Genomic DNA, 19,783 nt, shown 5'->3' with positions numbered 1-19,783 from the left:
CCCAGTGATCTCCCAGCCCTGGACATTCTTAGAGATTCCCAGAGGAGAAATGGACCTCAGAGGCTGCTGAATCCAACCCAGATTTCAGGAGAAATAATTCTGTTCTATGCAGGGGTGGCCATCCAACCTCTTCTTGAAGAGCCTCAGTGGTGAAGTGTTATGGGCCAGAACTTGAAACAAGGTACTAATGCTTATGTACTTAGTTCACACATTCACACCTTTAGAAAGCATATATAAGGAGGAGTTCACAAGCCCACTAACAGGCAAGCCCACTCTTGGACTTCTGGGAGATTCGCAAGTCAGAACCCCACAAGCCCACTCTCTGGGAGAAGAAGTCAAGATTCATTCCAACTTCCACCTTTGTGTTGGCTGGAGACATTCAGAGAGAGCTCTCAGAACCAAGGAGAGAGGCAGGCCTCTAAAAAAGCTAACCGGGCCCAGGAAAAGAGACAAGACTTTGAAGGAGAAAAGAAAGGATCTGGACTTTAACTCCTGGCTGCATTTGAGATTATTGAACTGAACTGAAACTAAGGCTGCCTCCAGAAGCTCCCCAAGAAACCTGCTCCCAGAGAACATTATAATCTAGAGAAGAACATTATAGTAAAGAATCTACTATCTTGTGAAATAGCTCCTTCTGGTTTCAGACAATTCTAATTGTTGGATAGCCTTTCGTTATCTAGAGGTATCTCTGCAATGACTACCCATTGCTTGTGCTCTGATGAATGAAGTAAAACGGATGTGACACTTCTTTCTAGCCCTTTAGGTCCCTGAAGACAGTATCATATCCTGCCTATGGTCCTTTCCAGGGAGAAACATTATCAGTTCCTGCAACCATTATCCAATCAATATAGTCTCACATTTCTCTTACCCTCATGGGGACACACTTCAGTTTTTCAATATCTAATATGGCTTCTATACTTTAAAATAATGCTTTACCAAGGTACAGTGCAATGAGACTATCTACCTACTTAAAAGAATTAGTGACAGAGAGAATTTTTTTTTCTCACTTAGGAGTTCCTATCACAGTAAAATAAGACATTTTGGAAGCATGGAGGGATAAAGCACTGGACTGGGAATCAGGATGAATTGAATTTAAATGCTGCCTCTATACCTATTGGCTATTAGAGCATGAACAAGTCACTTAACTTCTGTGCCTCAGTTTCCCAATATGAAAAAAGAGATATTAGACTAAGTAGCCCCTAAGCCCTTCAAGCTCTAAATCTATAATTCTATGGATCTTGTAAGGAAAGTATTCTGTAAACTTTAAAAGTTTACATAAAATTTTATAAATTTTGCTATTTTTCTAGACACTATACTTATATTAATTCAACCCATGCGTGTTAGCTTTTTTTGGCTGCCACATCACACTGGATGAGATTGCATTCAGAAACCTATATGAGTATTTTCACAATCCCAAAATGCTTTCCAACATAAAACCTTTTCTTTTTAATGCTATTACTTTTTCTGAATGATGGAAAACAGTCACTGAAGAATCACAATTATGGTAATGCTATGGACAACAAATAGACTTTTGGAGTATAATATTGAATCTAGTCAAAAAAATCACTCCTGAAGAAGCAATGGAGGAAGAGATATCATTAAGGCAACTTATGATCAGAAAAGGTGATAGGTCAGGTGAGTGGGAAGAGCAAGAGAGAATAGTTGAACAGTGTTAAGTACCATCCTGGTGTCCAGGAAATAATTAAATGCACTAGACAAAGGCTTCTAGCAACTCTCTTCTGAAAGATTTATAGAGACAAAAGAATAGGAAGATCTTAATGAACTATCATCTTCATGGAGGAGAGAGAGTTATATTAATTAAATAATTTATCAAAGTATTGATATATGTCACACACATGACCTATATTTAGCTTACAGTCCACTAAACCCCCCAGAGTTTTCTAGCTAATCATTGGACATCTAATACATTCCCCCCATTTTTCTAATGCTGATTTTTTTTTCTTAACCCAATTATAAAAAATTGTTCTTCTATAAATTTCATCTTAATAGATTTGGCTCATTATTCTAGCCTATCAAGATCATTTTCCATGATGACTGCCTCACTATGTCTCTGAACTTAATTCATTTGAACATTTTATAAATTTATGATCCATAGTTTTAAGTTGCCAATAAAAATGATGAATGACAATGATCCACAGATAAGATATCTGTATCCCTCCTCTAGACAGCACTGTATAAATGGATATTAGATCCATTAATGATTATTTTTTGAATCTGGTCCTTCAAACAGTTCTGAATTCACTTAAGTATACAATAATCTAGACCCCATTTTTCTATTATATTCACAAGAAAATCATGAGACTCTACTGAATGTTGAGCTTAAACAGAGATACTATTTCCATACCATTGCTCAAGTTAAAAAAAAAAAGTTCAGTTTGTTTTTGTGGAGAAATTGAAGACAGAGAAACTGAACCTATGGAAATGTTTTGTGTGATTTCATGTGCATAATTGATGTCATATTACTCGCCTTCTCAATAGGTGGGAAAGATACTAGAGAGAAGAAGATAATTTAGAACTCATTTTTTAAAAAAGAACATTAAAATAAATAATACTTTTAATAAAAGGAGCTCCTTTTAGCAAGGATGTTGAGATAACTGCTTGATAATTTGAAGTCTTAGAAAGGTTCCTAGAATATCAATGGATTAATAAAGAGTATTTGTCATAGATAGGATTTAAACTTATCTTCCTAACTCTGAGCCAGATCTTTAACAAAATGTAGTTAGTGTTAGTGTTCATGATGAGGTTAGATGATAGTCAATAAATTCAGATATCTACATTTTTATCTTCTTACGCTCACATATAATGCATTATGCTACTTTCTCCCCAAAATATATTAAAACATCTCTCAATATTCGGTTGGCCCAGGGAGTTAAAGTATCAGAGATATCTCTTCCTCAACACCTGAGCATAAAGTAGTCATAAGGAGGGATGGGGGAGATCAGATGTTTGTTTCTTGCTGGATTGTAATAGGAGTTTTGTTGATCTAGATCAAAAAGGGGATTTCTTAATGATGAATGTTGGAGGGGATGTGGGAAAACTGGGACACTGATGCATTGTTGGTGGAGTTGTGAAAGAATCCAACCATTCTGGAGAGCAATCTGGAACTATGCCCAAAAAGTTATCAAACTGTACATACCCTTTGATCCAGCAGTGCTACTACTGGGCTTATATCCCAAAGAAATATTAAAGGGAAAGGTATATGTATGTCCCAAAATGTTTATGGCAGCCCTTTTGTAGTGGCTAGAAACTGGAAGATGAATGGATGTCCATCAGTTGGAGAATGGTTGGGTAAATTATGATATATGAACGTTATGGAATATTATTGTTCTGTAAGAAATGACCAGCAGGACAAATACAGAGAGGCTTGGAGAGACATCAACTGATGCTGAGTGAAACGAGCAGAACCAGGAGATCATTATACACTTCAACAACAATGCTGTATGAGGATGTATTCTGATGGAAGTGGATATCTTCAACATAGAGAAGAGCTAATCCAATTCCAGTTGATCAATGATGGACAGAAACAGCTACACCCAGAAAAGGAACACTGGGAAATGAGTGTAAACTGTTAGCACTGCTATCTTTCTACCCAGGTTACTTATACCTTCAGAATCCAATTCTTACTTACAACAAGAAATTTGGATTTACACACATATATTGTATCTAGGTTATACTGTAACACATTTAATATGTATGGGGTTGCCTGTCATCTAGGGAAGGGAGCAGAGGGAGGGAGGGGAAAATTTGGAAAAATGAATACAAGGGATGTTGTAAAAAAAAATTACCCATGCATATGTACTGTCAAAAAAAGTTATAATTATAAAATTAATTTTTAAAAAGGGGATTTCTTGGGGCAGCTAGTTGGCACAGTGGATAGAGCATCAGCCCTGAAGTCAGGAGAACCTGAGTTCAAATCTGGCCTCAAACACTTAACGCTTCCTAGCTGTGTGACTCTGGGCAAGTCACTTAACCCCAACTGCCTCAGAAAAAAAAAAAAAAAAAAAAAGGGGGGGGGAGGGTTGTGGTTCTAAATGCCTATTCTGGTTGAATCATTCTCCTGCTATGGCTAAGTAAACCTTTTTCCCTACATCTTGAATGGTCAATAAGCATCTTATATTATTTCAATATCGAACCCAAACCCAAAGCGCCAAGGAATTGGCTTAAATCAGTCACAACCCAGAACACCATCACTTCAATAATACACTCTAGAATTCTGCCAAGAATCAAAATCGAGTTCACTAGCCTATAATTTGCAGGTTTTTTAAATAAAGACATTTGCCCTTTCTCATTTGCCAGGAGAGTTGGAGTTATATTCTTCAGCTGTTTTTAGTTACATTTCTATCTGTCATCAGACATGTTATCTAAGCCCAGCAATTAACAGGAACTATGAGAGGTCATAGAGAAAAGCCATATGCTCATGTCTCCTTCTCTTACTATTTTCTTTTTTTTGCTCTCTCTCATTCTGACATCAATATGCCCTCCTGTAAAGTGTTTAGTAGAGTACTTACCTGACATATGGTAGGTACTTAATTAATGCTTATTTTTCCGTTACCCTTCCTGGACTTTATGAGACAGTGTCAGTCATTGAAGAGACCCTTGCTTTAAACACTGGAAGGAGAGCTCTGATTATGAGCACCACAATCCAATGTTAAGAACTGGAGGAATCTCAAGGATTACTGACTCCAACTCTATTTCTGCCTTTATCATTAGAAAGTAAGTTCCCTAGAACCAAGAAAATATTGTACACGGCAACAAGAAGATTATATGATCAATTCTGATGGATGGGACTCTTTACATCTGGCAGGTGATTCAGGCCAGGTCTTGTGATAGAGAGAGCCATCTGCACCCACCAAAGTGGGGACAGAGTGTGGATTACCACATAGTAGTTTCACTCTTTGTTGTTTATTTGCATTTCTTTTTCTTTTTCATTTTTTTTTCTTTTTTGGTCTGATTTTTCTTGTGCAGCATGATAATTGTGGAAATATATATAGAAGAATTGCACATTTTAATATATATTGGATTGCTTGCCATCTGGGGAAGGGGGTGGAGTGAAAAGAGAGAAAAAATTGGAACATAGGGTTTTTACAAGGGTAAATATTGAAGATTATATGTGTATTTTGAAAATAAAAAACTATTTTTAAAAGAGTATAGAATATATTATATTATATATATATATAGTGAATAGAAATTCTGTCATTTTTATAATTATCATCAACATCTAGAACAGTATCTGGCACATAGTAAGTATTTAATAAATGCTTGTTAATTTATGATATAAAAATGAAAACCAAGGCCCACAGAGGTAGTGTCTGATGTATGATCAGAAAGATGGCATCATCAGCTTTTTGATTTTATAATCATAAATTTAGAGCCAAGGTCAATCTTGGAAGCCCTCAAAAATCATTTTACACATGAGGAAGCTAAGAAACGGAGAGGTTCAATGACTTTCCTGAGATCTCAAAGCTCGTAAGTGAATAAAGCCAAAGTGAATGACACCAGGTCCAGAGTTCTGTTAGACCACTCACCACAGAGGCTTCCTAGACACAAATATTAGCGTCATCATTTCAAGGAGCAATAAGCCATTAACTTTCTATTCTCTGGAAACAAAGCTCAGGAGCCATAGCTGCCACTGAAGCGGATCTCAGGAAAGGAAATCAGCTCTTGGGGACTGGCTTTCTTACTTTGCCCAGCCTTAGTGGCAGAGTGGGACTCCCCAACAAATGTTCTAGGCACACTGTCCCCCCTTCCCTTGGCCTGTCATTGTTGGAGACGTGGCTCTTATTGTCCTACTCAGACTTTTCTTACTTGACATGAATTTTTCATCGAGGCCCTGATTCACATGTTTTGTGTTTTTCAGCCAGCTGAGGCCCCTGGCCATTTCTATAGCCTGGAGCTTTTAAAAGCCTCTCTGGACTTCTCTTATTTCCCCTTCACCCACCCCCTGTTGTGTGTGTCCCCCCCTTTCCTTTGTCCCTCAATTCAATCTTGTACAGTAAGTTGAAATATCAACAGAGTCAAGTTGACCTAAATATGAAATGAAATATTTCCATTATCTGCTCAGAACCATTGCTAAATATCAAAGTTGTTGACCCACATGGATTCAAAATCTACTTTGAAAGACACAATACAAGGAAGACTGGGCCTGTTCAGAGAAGATAGAGCAGGTCTTAGGGGAGAAAGCTCTATTGTGTTGGGTGGTAATTAAGGAGGTGCTAGAAAATGCTTTTTTATTGCCCCAAATAATAAGTAATCAGATCCGATGAACAGAAAATTACCAGGCCCTCCCTCCCAGAAGGGATTCATTCTCAACAATGAATCAATAAATATTTACAAAAGCCAGAAATCAAGAAATCAAAAAGCCAAAAGAAATCAAAAATACAAAAGCCAGAGCATCAATTTTAAAGTCAGGTAAACCTGATTCAAATCCTGCTTCTGACACGAATTAGCTAGGTGATGCTGGGAAAAATCACTTGCTCTCTCATCTCCCCAGGTAACTCTTAAGATTTTAAATAGCAGAGCAGGTACTTGTGTTGCTAGAGAGAAGTTGCTCATGTGGGAGTTCACTATACCAATGAAATCATAGACTCAATCTCTTCCTAATTATATAAGAGGCAGCATGTTATAATGGATAGAAAACCAGTCTCAGCATCAGGAAAACTGGGATTCAAATATTGTTTCTGACATTCTGGTTAAGACATCATGGGTAAACCATTTAATTTCTCACTTCTCTGGACAGTACTCCAAGGACATAAATTTCAGGAAAGTTTCTGACCAACATAGGTTGAAGGAATTTTCTCATCCAGGTGTAATGCTCGGGCTAGCTCTCAAAATGTAACATCCAGTCTAGCTCTCTGGAGGGTCTCAGAGCAGATCTTGGTCTTTAGGTTGAGAAGTGATGAAGGCAGGAGAGCCACTATGAGGCTGGTCAAAAATGGAGTCCTGAATTTTCTGTGTCTGTGTCTGAGACTCTTCTGTGTCTGTGACTGTCCTTCTAGCCCTTAAATACTTCAGTATGATTATATCACTACAGTACACTGAGCCTATGCAACCATTACATCACCAAATCACATTAAGTATATGTTTAGAGAACCATTATCTCACATTGAGTAGGTGCTTAACTATAAGCACCCTGCTGTCCTTGATTCAAGTCCACCTTTTCAGAGTTCTGGCCCTCTACATCCAGGAATCTTCTATACCAAATGAAATCACAAGTTTAGTCCCTATCCTTATACCTATGATGTTTAGTCCGATGCAAAGTCCTTGGATCACAAAGTCCAATGTAAAATTACTCCTGCCTCATGAAGCTTAGATTCCAACAGGGAAAACAACATCTGCAATTATATGTATATTTAAAAAAAAAAAAAAAAAAGCATATAAAGCAAACAAAGGTCACCTTGAATGGGAAGGTACTAGCTCCTAGAAGGACAGGAAAGGTGCCACTTCAATTAAATCTTGAAGGAAACCAGGAATTTCAAGAGACAGGGATGAGGAAAGAGTATTCCAGGAATGGGTGCATCAGGTACAAAGATATAAAGTTTGGAGGAACATCTGTAAAGAACAGCAAGTCGACTGTGTATGACTGGACCATAGAGTGATTGTCAAGGAATAATTTATAAGAAGATAAGAAAGACAGGAAAGACCAGGTTATGAAGAATTGTAAAAGAAAAATTAGGCCTTCAGCACATTGGATTCACCTCTTGAGGTGAATTTATGGGAGGACATGGACTTGTGTCCCAGAGAATAGACAGCTATGAATGGGTTAGATGGAACTTCCAAATGAATCCCTAAGATCTCAGATTTTTTTAAGTTGGGAAATAAGGAATAATAAAAAGATGATAATGACAAGTTTTGAACATGGGATTCTGAGAAAGGTTACCACTAAGACAAATACTGGAGTAGAATAAGGGGGGAAATAAGAATTTTAAATACATTAAAAATCAAATATTCGTGAACCATCCCGATGGCAATGTTTTACACATATTTTGAAAGTCAGGAAAGAGGTCAGGGACAGAAATTTTAAAATTTAGAAATTATATTCATGGAGGCGATTGTGATAGTTGTAGGACTTAACAACCCTCTTAGGGTTAGAATGGTTAAGGTATAGAAAGAGAAGAGGTCTGAGGGCACTGAACTGAAGTGATAATGAAGTACATGAGGGACAAGATTTGGAGACAGAGCATATAGATTTGAACCTTGATGCTCCCACTAAATACCACTGTGGGTCTCAATTTCCTCATATATAAAATGAAGGCTTGGAAACTATGATATCTAAGTTTTCTCCCAGCTCTAAATCTGTAACTCCATGGTCTGGACTTTGGTTAGTTCTTTATTGCAATTGAACACAGCTTCTAAGTTGTTGTTCCTCCATGCTTGTAAAATTCAGTACCTGGTTCACAGCCTCCCAGTCTTGCTTTTCACCCTTAAACTCTGGTCTGACTGAAGGCCTCAAGCATATATTATATAAGAGTATGCTGAAGGAACTAGGCTGTTTTACCTACAAAAAAAAAGAAAACTTTGTGGAGACAGGATAGCAATCTTGGAGCATTCAAAGGATTATTATGTGGCAAGGGATTCAGACTTGCTCTACTTGGCCACAGAAGGAAGAACAAAGAGCAAGAAGTAGATCATAAAAAAAAATGTAGACTTGATGCAAGGAAAAATACCTAACAACTGGAGCTGTCAAACATAGAATTGTCCCAGAAAGTAATGAGTTCTCCCCCTCACTGGAGGTCTTTAAGAAAAAGGAAGACCATTTTTGGGGTAAGGAAGGATTCTTGTTGAGGTATCAGTTAGACTTAGAAAAACTTTGAAATTACTTCCATTTTATGGATTGTGATTCCATAAGGCTCACTTTACTCACCTGTAAAATGAGGGAATTGGATGGAATGGAATAAGCATTTATTAAGCACCTATTTATTAAGCCACTATGCCAAGCACTTAATGAATATTATTTCATTTGATTCTCACAATTCATGAGTTGGTGTTATTATTCCCATTTTATTATTGAGGAAACTGAGGCAGACAGATTTTAAATGATTTGCACATGGTCACATGGACCACAATGCACAAATAATCTGAACTCATGTCTTTCTAACTTTGGACTCAGTGCTCTATCCAGTACACTGAAAGGATGGTTAATATTTCTTCTACTTCTGACATTCAATAAGTCTATTTCTTCTCATGTGAGCACTCAGAATGGTAGTCACTCACATACAGCTGCTGGATAGTTACCTAAAGATTACGGGTGATGTTCATTGACAGAATGAAAGACTTTCTCCAAATCCTGGAAACATATTGAATAAGTCATCCCCTGTTTTGTCTTTTACCTTGGTGAGGAAAACTGGAAAGAAAGAAAAGAAAAAGAGAGAACAATAAGTAAAGAGAAAGAAAGAAAGTAGAAATGAAGAGGGGAAGAGAAAAGCAAGAAATAGAGACAGAAAGTCCTTCCCTTCATCCTATTAAAAATCAGAGAAGAAATACTGTCAATTCTGGTGTGAATAACTAGGCAATCATGAAGTCATCATAGAACTCTAGAGAATTTCTCAAGATAATGAGGTGAGGGAAAGTAGGGAAGAAGGAAGAGAGAGAATCTGGAACTCAAAGTTTAAAAACAAATGTTAAGAATTATTTTACATATAACTGAGGGGAAATAAAATGCTAAATAAATGGGAAAGGGGAGGAATGTAAGTTCCTTAAGGGCAGGGATAGGCTATCTTTTGGTCTGTATCAGCACTGTGTCTGAAGCATACTAATTGCTTAGGCTTGTCCACTTGACACATCTTTTTGTAAAGCTGATCAAGAAAGTTGATGTTCTTTTATAACATATTAAATTTCCCCCTCGAGTTGCCATGATTGGTATTCTAAAATATTTATTTGTATTGTGCCATTCATTTTTATTGTAAGTTACTGTTTTTTTTTCCTCTAGCCAAATTTCAGAAGGAAATGAATAAGGACATTGGGTACTGAAGACCTTAAAATACCTCAGCAATCACTTTCTCTGTATTCAGCTATAATTAGTAGAGGGAATGGAAATTCCCTACTCTGAGAATTCTGATTCTTACCATTAAATCCTAGGTATATGGGTAGGGCCAGAGGGTTGGAACAATAAATTCCCTGTCTACACCCCCTACCTCCTTTCCACCACTGTGTATACCTGCTTGGAGAACAAAGCTAGCTGAGACTTTTCCCAGGTATAGAGAGATGTTGTCATGGTAGCTGAACATGCAGCTCCCCCATTCTTCGTTCTCAAAGATCTAATGACTTGAACAACTTGTTCCTGGTTACACTGAAAGTTACTAGCAGAACTAGGATTAGGCCCATAGCTTCATTCAGCCACTGAGGCACAATGCCCCCAAGCTCATTAACTGGTCCTACTTTAATCACCAGGAAAATTAGAGATGTAGCAGCTAAAAACAGGCGATTGAGTCCAATGTATCAAGAAGAGCACTGGACCTTGGCGTCTAAAACCTGGCTTTGATCCTTGGCCTGTTATTGATGTGCTGTGTGATCTCAAGAAAGTCGTTTCTCCTCTCCAGGTCTCTTTCTTCAACTTTAAATAATTGGATTGGGAGAGGAGATCTCAAAGGCCTGCTCTGGAGCTGCAAAATTTAAGTCCTGACTGCCACAGAATGATCATGTGAACTTCAAGCTTGTAGTCATAGATTTGGAACTGGAAGCAACCTCAGAAGGTACCCAATGCAATGTTTTCATCTTCTAGATGGGGAAACCGAGACCCAGTGAGGATAGAGACCATTTTATCTCCCTAAACCTGTTTCCTCATTTATAGAGTGGTACAATGCTCACACTAGCCTACTTTACAAGGTTGTAGTTAGCCAAATGAGATGTAAAGTGCTTCATCATCTCTAAAGTGAATATGAAAGTTTAAGTTGTTGTTATTCTCATTGTTTTTTCTATAGAGAGGAAACATTCCCAATATAACCCCATGAGATTAAAAACTGCAGAACCCCATTGAAATCTAAACTTTCCTTGGAAAAGAAATCCGGTGAAGTCTGATCTAGTTTGATTCCTTGCTATTGAATTTAGCCTGTGATACATCATTAAGGTTAGTCCTCCCACTGAGCAAAGGCAGTAATTACTTGCTTATTTTCTCAGGCTCTAACAGCTCATCCCATTTCCTTTTGTCTTCTCAACAGCATTCCCCATTCCTCCATTTAGCTGGAAGTAATAAGGTAGAAATATTTCCTTTGAAGTTTTTGAGCAATAATCAGAATGAGAAAAGTTTTTAAAAATCCCATCATCATACTTCCACTAAGTTCATCCAGATCTATCCATTTTATGTTTTAGTAATCATAAGGCTGGCATTAATAGAAAAGTAAAAGAAGTTGAAAGTAAAGAATTAAATCTTTCTCTATTCATTTTCTACCTAAGTGTTACAGTGGGGGGGGGGGGGAGGAGGAATGTTAGATTTAGAGCCAGAGGACCAATCCAACCTTTGCAATTTCCAACCTGTGTGACATTCATACTCTTCTGGATTCCTCCGTTTTCCCATCTATGAAATGAGGAGTTCATTTCTATTATTTCTGAAAGCCCTTCCTACTAAAATCCTATGATGCTTAGCTTCTCTACTTTAAAAATAAGTTTTTGATATTTGGGACCATACTCAAAATTAACTTTCTATTAGATGCTCTTTATTTTTATCCTAGTAATTTAGGTCCCAGGAGTGGGATTTCCACTTTCCAGGTATGAGTTGGACTACATGGCCAACACAACATTTCTTACTTTGTTATCTCCTGAAAAGATTCCCAGATGGAAAGTTTCAGAGCATGAATTTTATTTTTCTGCCATCATTAGTGGGAGAGAACCTCCCTGTACCTTAATGATCCAATTTGGAAAATGAAAAGAAACTATTGAATGAAGCACAAAGAAATCAATTACAAAGAAGGAAGGAAACAAACATTTATTAATGGCCTGCCATATATCAGGTATTGCCCTTATCCTGGCTCCAGGTTCAGAGCTCTATCCATTCCATCATTAGCTGATTATCTCATTTATTAGGTGTCTATTATAACGTACTTTTGGATCCATTTTTGAACATGACCAATGACATCATGAGGTGATGTTTATACCTGAGCATGAATTGGATTTAAGGGAGACAGAGTTTTGCAAAGCCATCAATCTCACATTCTCTTGCTAAGTCATCAAAATCCAGTGGCAAAACAAAAGTCCTTGAAGTGTGTCTTCCAAGTCTGATCAAGCTCTGAGCACAGTGCATACTGTGACCAGCTTCATGGCTGTTGGAACAAATTGTTCTTATCTGTTCATTCTGTCAGGGAAAGTCACATACAAATACATACCCACACACAAATATACTTATTTGGTAGATAGGAAATGATTACTAGCAAATAGGGTAGCAGTTGGGGAATCAGGAACGACTTTCTGTCAAATGTAGGATGAGCTTTGAAAGAAATTAGAAGTTCTAACAGACAGAACCTTCAAGACAGCCCATGAGAGACACAGAGAAAAGTAGACTCAGAACATATTGCTGTAAGATTTTTTTGAGACTGTTAACCAATGAAAGGGTTTAAATCTCAGAATCACAGATTTGAGAGTTAAAGGAACTCATCTAGTCCAACAAATGCTCAAAGGAAATCCCCATCACAATATGTGTGTAACAAATGAGGGCAGTGAGGGATCACAATGGTTAGAGTACTAAACTTGGATTCAGAAAGAATCATCTTCTTGAGTTCAAATCCAATCTCAAATGCTTACTAAACTGGGTCACTCTAAACAAGCCATTTAACCCAATTTGCCTCAGTCCTTCACCTATAAAATGAGCTAGAGAAGGAAATAGCAAATCATTCCAGTATTTTTGCCAAGTAAACCCCCAAATGCTGTCACAGAAAGTTGGACACAATTGAAATTACTGAACAAGAAATAGGGGGTGCAATCATGAGATAGTTACTTAGTGTTTATATAATCTTATTCAAAGGAAAAAGGAGGATGAATAAAATTATCTTCATTGCATACATGATATGCAAATTCTTTCTATTTTTAAAATCCATAAGAATAGAAGAAATAAGAGATATAGTGCAGAATTAGAGCACTACAAGTAAATTCTGATACTTGGCAACTGGTGACTTTGGGTAAGTGACAAAAATCACTAGATCTGAATTTCCTCATCCTTAAAATAAGATAATTTTACTAGATGACCTTTCTCTTTCAAGCTATGATTATCTAACCCTAAATTATAAACAATAAGAACAACAATAGTTAGAATGTATAGAGCAATTTAAGATTTACAAACTCTTTGGCACATAGTGAATGAGTGCTATAATAAATAATTGTCAACTTGATTTACTTTACTATGAAATTGAGTCTCAGAAAGATATTCTAAGGCATCTTAAGAAAATGTAAATTCTTGAGGGCTTACATTTTATATACTGTTTGGTTGAATTTTAAAAATCAAAAGCACCTAGCCCACAATAAGGATTTTTTAAAGGCTTCTTAATTTATTGATTTAGGAATTCTCTCCCAATGAAATAATTATTCACCCAACTTCAGGGAACCCCCAAAACTAATTCCACTCTTGTTGATATATCTTATGAGTTGCTCTTTTAAAGCTTTGAAAGTTTGGTCCTATATCCCAAAGAGATCCTAAAGGAGGGAAAGGGACCCCCATATGCAAAAATATGTATGGCAGCCCTTTTTGTAGTGGCCAGAAACTGGAAATTGAGCAGATTCCCATCAATGGAGAATGGATGAATAGATTGTGGCATATGAATGTTACGGAATCTTACTGTTCTATAAAAAATGATGAGCAGGATGATTTCAGAAAGGTCTGGAGACTCTTACATGAACTGATGCTGAGTGAAATGAGCAGAACCAGGAGATCATTGTACACAGCAACAACAAGATTATACAATGATCAATTCTGATGGACGTGGCTCTCATCAACAATGAGATGATTCAAACCAATTCCAATTGTTCAGTGATGAAGAGAGCATCTACACCCAGAGAGAGAACTGTGGGAGCTGAGTTGTTTGCTTGCATTTTCCCCTCTCAGTTTTTTCCTTCCTTCTTGATCCGATTTTTCTTGTGCAGCAAGATAAATATATAAATATGTATACATATATTGGATTTAACATATATTGTAACATATTTAACACGTATTGGACTACCTGTCATCTATGGGATGGGGTGGGGATAGTAAAAACAGGTAATATAGAAGCTCAAAGTTCTCACTCATCTCTTTGTAGCACAGTAGTAGTAAATCTTCAAAAATTTATTCCAAAAACCCAACAATTGGCCCTTTGAATAGATTACAGACCAACTCCAGGTTTCCTAGTCATAATAAGCTTCCAATAGGAGGGTTTCTACTGGCAAAGAAAAGGCCTTGATTAGTTGTCACCTGGGGCCAAAACCTTTCTGGAGCTCAGTGATTAATGTTATTGTGCTACAGAGTCCAGCTGGAAAGCGTGTTAAAATACCCATCAAGAACTTTGAAATGCCAACAGCAGCTCCTCAGCTCCCCATTCAGTTAAATGAAGAACTTCAGCCTTTGGCTTTGAGGAAGGAGCAGAATGTTACCTTTTAGTGAGCTATCTCTGGGGGCCCTTGAAGCTCCTGGCTACATATAGCTAGCTACTTCCCATCTGGTCCCAGCTCTGACTCCTTTGAAGAAAGGATGGAGTGGGGGGAGGGGACTCAGATCCTTCAACCCAGCTGTGAGTGATGTTTGGGGCCAAAGGATATACCACAACTCCTTTCTGCATGGCACAATAAATGGAGTATTATATTTTATGTTGGAAAGTCTTAGGTTCGAATTTCATCTTGGGCATTCATTTTATCAGGTCAACAAAAAATGTTAATTGCTTACTATGTGCCAAGCACTGTGTTAATCTTAGGAGATACAAACAGAAGAGAAAAACAGTGATTCTATCCTCAAAGAGGTCACATTATGATAAGGGAGGCTTGACCAACAAGCATTTAATGAGCACCTCTTATATGCCAGACATGGGGTTGGGAATTTAAGTACAGTAAATGGAACAACCTTTAGTTATATTCTAAAAGGATATAAGATTAGTTAGATAGATGAAAGATAAAAGATAAAGAGATAGATTAGACAGATAAGAAATGAGAGCTAGACAGACAGACAGATAGGAGATAGAAAGATAGACAGATTAGATAGGTGAGAGATAAACAGACAGGCAGACAGATATGTATCTATAAAGTGGAAAGCTCCAGGATGACAAGACCTTGAAATTATGCCATACAAAAGTTGTTTTAAGAAAGTGGGGATGTTCAATTGGAAGAAGATTTCAGGAGAACATGACAGATTCAGTTATTTGAAGAGCTATCATGTAAAAGATATAGTAGAATTTTTCTGCTTGGTTTCAGAGGGCAGAATAAGAACTCACATGTTCAGAGATGCAGGCTTGACTTCAGGGGGGAAAAAAACTTCTTAATATTGAATTGTGGAATATTGAATAAGTGGAATTGGATGCCCTGGAAGGTTAGAGGTTGTATTCTCACTAGAAGACTTGAAACTATAAAAGAGATTCTTTGCTAGGATGAGGTTATACTATAGAGTCCCTGAGATTCCTCTCAGTTCTGAGATCATGTAATTTCTGTGATTCAAAACCCCATGAGAGCTTAAAATTACAAAGATACCATGTATATAGTAAGTCAGGATGATGTTGATACCATTTATATATTGCTTTTAGGGTTGCAAAGTGCTTTCCCATGTTATCTTAGTTGAGCTTCACAATATCCCCATTTTGTAAATGCTATTATTATCTCTATTTTACAGATCAAGAAACTGAGGCCTCAGAAAGATTGACTTGTTGAAGGTCCTACCACTACTCATTATCCGAGATAGGATTTGAACTCTTCTCTTCCTAACTCTAAGTCCAGCATTAAAGTCATTTCAAAAGAGATCCTAGCTTAAAAAAAAAAAAAAAAAAGAGGGAGAAATTAGGAAAAGCTTCTAGTAGGATGTGGCAATGAAATTAAGCCTTAAAGGGAGGAAAGGATTCAGAAACCATGGATTCAAAATTAGATTCAATTGTCCGCCATATATCTCTGTAGATGTCTTTTTCTATCACACATCACACACACACACACACACACACACACACACACACACACACACACACACTCTTACACACCTCCAGTGTGAACGATATCCTTGTCCCTTGGCACCAGCCAGATAAATGTAGCTCTACTCACTCCTGCTTTGCTTTGTGTAACTCTGCAGAGCTGTATGGAGAATATTGTCAGGAAGAGTGATACTCTGCTGACCTCTCCCACAGTCAAGGAAAATACAGTACGTCATCACTCATTGGGTTTGTTTAGTTCTAGGACATCAAGGGAGATAGATGTAAGAGCAAGCAGAGGAAAATGCCAAGGTTGCCCATCTATGCAGAGAGCAGACAGCCCTAACTCTCCCAGATGCCATGAAAAGGCAGCCCATAATTTCCAGTTGGGGGCTGGGGTGGAATACAGCTCTGGTAGCTGGAAATTGGCAGAAGCATTACAGCACCTTTCTGACAATTTTCTTCTTTCTCATTCACCTCACCCTCTATGATAATATCAGAGCTCAGAGGAGTCAGAGAAAAGGTATAATGAAAAAAGAGTGAGAGGGAGAAAAAGACAGAGACAGAGACTCAGACACGAGACACCGAGAGAGAAAAACTGAGAGAGAGAAAAAAGAAAAACACAGAAACAGAGACAAAGAAAGAGAAACAGAGAGAGAGAGAGAGAAAAAGAAAGAGACAGAGACAAAGAAAAAGAGAAAGGGGAGAGAGACAGAAAAAGACAGAGTCAGAGAAAGAAGCTTGGAGACAGAGACTGAATGAGAAACAGAGCCGAAGTACTAAGATAGAGACAGACAAAGAGAAAGAGAGAAGAGAGAGAAGAGGGGGAGAGAGGGAGAAAAGGAGAGAGGCAGAGAGACAGAGAAAGACAGAGAGAAAGAGCAGATAGTAAGAGCAAGTCTCTGTCTCCAGCCTGTCAGGCACATCATGAGGCTGTCTTCCATGGCTTCTGAAAGTATAATCTTAACTCTACAGACAGTCCTTCTGAATGTCAGGAAAAAGTCTATTGGATTTAATTGAATGTATCAAGAATTTATTAAGCACCTACAATGTGCAAAGTACTGTGGCCCTATAAAGAGAAAGCTGGCCTTAAAGTCCAGAAAATCTTGTTTCAAGCTCTGCCCCTGACAAATCTGGGCTGTGTTGCCCAAGGAAAATCAATTAGCATAGAAGTACCATCAACAATTTTCTGAGACTGTAAATTATAGAGAAGGCATCAACTTGAACTGGAAGAGGGAGTGTCCTTATGTAGGATTTCCCCAGGTAAGTGAAATCCCATGTCCAATCCTTATTCTATGTGTGCTGGGTTACAAATGCTAAAGCAAGAAATGGCCCTTTCCCTCTGGAAGATTATGTTCTATTATAAGGTGGGAAGGATGAAGAACATGGAAGTAACAATGGCCATAAAAGGAAGTCTTCAATATTCACATAAACTTGGAACCCAAAGCACATGGCGCAGAGATCAAAAGGATACTGATGAGGAAGAAACCATGAAAACAAATACTGCATCATACTGTGGAGTCGAGGGATGCTACAGACATTCATCCAAGGGACTGGGTTGTGTTAAATAACAACTAGATGATTGCTGAGCCTGGAGTCAGAAGAACTTGAGTTCAAATCCAGTGTCAAAGACTTATTAGCCGTGTGAACCCAGGCAAATAAATTCTGTTTGCTTCAGCTTCCTCATCTGTGAAATGGAGATGATAATAATACACCTACCTCCCAAGATTGTTAGAGAATCAAATGGAATAATTATTATCAATTGTTTAGCACAATACCTAGCACCTAATAAACTCTATATAAATATTAGTTTTTAATAGTACTATTATCATCATCATAACTAAAACAATATCCCTCCTCCCCATCTCTGCTGATTATCTAACTGGTAAGTTGGTGAAAATACAATAAAGAAATAAGTGATACAGCTACATTTTAAGTGAGCATTTTATTTCATATTAAAAGTAATTTTTCTGCTTTCAGAACCTCAGGATCATCTTAGATTACAAACCTTTCAATATTCAATTAGTTTCTAAGTTTTGTTCATTTTGCTTCTGCAACCTTATTGGAATGTAATCTTATTGAGGGTAGGATCTATTTCACTTCTCCCTCTTTGCTTCACCATGCCTTAGCAGACAGAGTGTGTGGCACATAATAGGCAGTTAAATAATTATTGATTGACTGATTGATTTTGAAATATTTATACTCCATATTTTAGGTTACTATCAATACCTATTACAATAGATATTATACTAATTATTTTTAGTCTCTTCCCTCTCCAATCATTCTTCTATGTGGCTGCCATAATAATATCCCTAAAAAAAGAAGTCTGGTCACGTTTTCCCTCTAGAATTTTAATGACTCCCAATTGCTTCTGTGATAAAATGAAAAATCCTAATTTATTGTTAAAGGCTTTTATGATTTGGTGCTAGACAATCTACATATTTCCTCTCCCTTTAAGCTCCAACAAAACTTACTTATTTTACTGTTCCCAGAATTCACTGCTTCTTCTCTGACCTCCATGCCTTTGTATAGGCTCTCCCCCCATGTCTGGAAAGTACACTCTCCTTATCTATGCCTATTAAAATCCCATATTTCCTTCAAGGCTTAACTTCTCCTACAGGAAGCCTTTTTAAGCACCTTTATTGCTAGTATTTACTTGTTCATCAAACTATCAAGTAAACTCATCTGTTTACATCTCTTACTCTTGCTCTAATAGAGGATAAGCTTCTAGAAAGGGTAGGAGCTATTTGTAGCATCTTTGTATCTCCAGCACTGAGAGAAGACCTTTCCCCAATTCAAGTACTAATAAATGTGTCTTGGATTGGACTGGACTTGAATATGTCCAATTGGCACCTGCTTTAAGTACTTAAGTCAATAAGGAATATGATATTCTTGTTTTGTTCCTTCAAGAACTAGGTCACGAGCCTGAACCTAGAGAAGTTTTGAAGTAGTTCATTAAAAGGAGAAAGCAGAAATTTTTGAAATGTTGAAATGATCATCATGGAATAATGAGTGAGAAATCATATTAGACTAGGAGCCAGGAGAGACGGGATTCAAATTCCACATATGTTACTTACTTGATCTGTGAAGTCTAAAAAAGTAACTATGACTTCTATGAATTTCTTCATCTAGAGAACAGGGATAATATCTGATGAACTACCCACAGTGATTGGCCTAGAATCAGTAAGATTCTTCTTGCTGAGTTCAAATCTAGCCTCAGATACTTACTAGATGTGTGACTTTGGGCAAATCACTTAGCCACGTGCCTCAGTTTCCTCAGTAAAATGAGCTGAAGAAGGAAGTGGAAAACCCCTCTAATGTCTTTGTCAAGAAAACTCCAAATGTAGCTACCTGTGTGACCAGGGGCAAACCACTTAATTTCCATTTCCTCAATCTATAATACAAGGAAGATAACCTAAATGACTTATGAGATCCCTTCTACCTCTATGAGTCTATGAAGTTTTTATCTAACTTGATTATCATAATTTTGTTTAAAAATGATTAGTAGAGGAATAGTGATGAAATAATCTACTTCCTTACCAGAGGTGGTGGACTTAAACCTATGAAATATTATATACACTGTCAAATGAAGTTGTTGTGACAACTATTTTTCTTTTCTACAAGAAGAGATGGGTGAGAGAGAAGAGTACTAGTAAATAACTATGATACAAAAAATAATAATAAATACACATCAATAAAACATTTTT

This window comes from Sminthopsis crassicaudata, chromosome 5 (assembly GCF_048593235.1).
Source record: "Sminthopsis crassicaudata isolate SCR6 chromosome 5, ASM4859323v1, whole genome shotgun sequence".
NCBI lineage: Eukaryota > Metazoa > Chordata > Mammalia > Dasyuromorphia > Dasyuridae > Sminthopsis > Sminthopsis crassicaudata.
Note: the sequence above shows the minus strand (reverse complement) of the source record.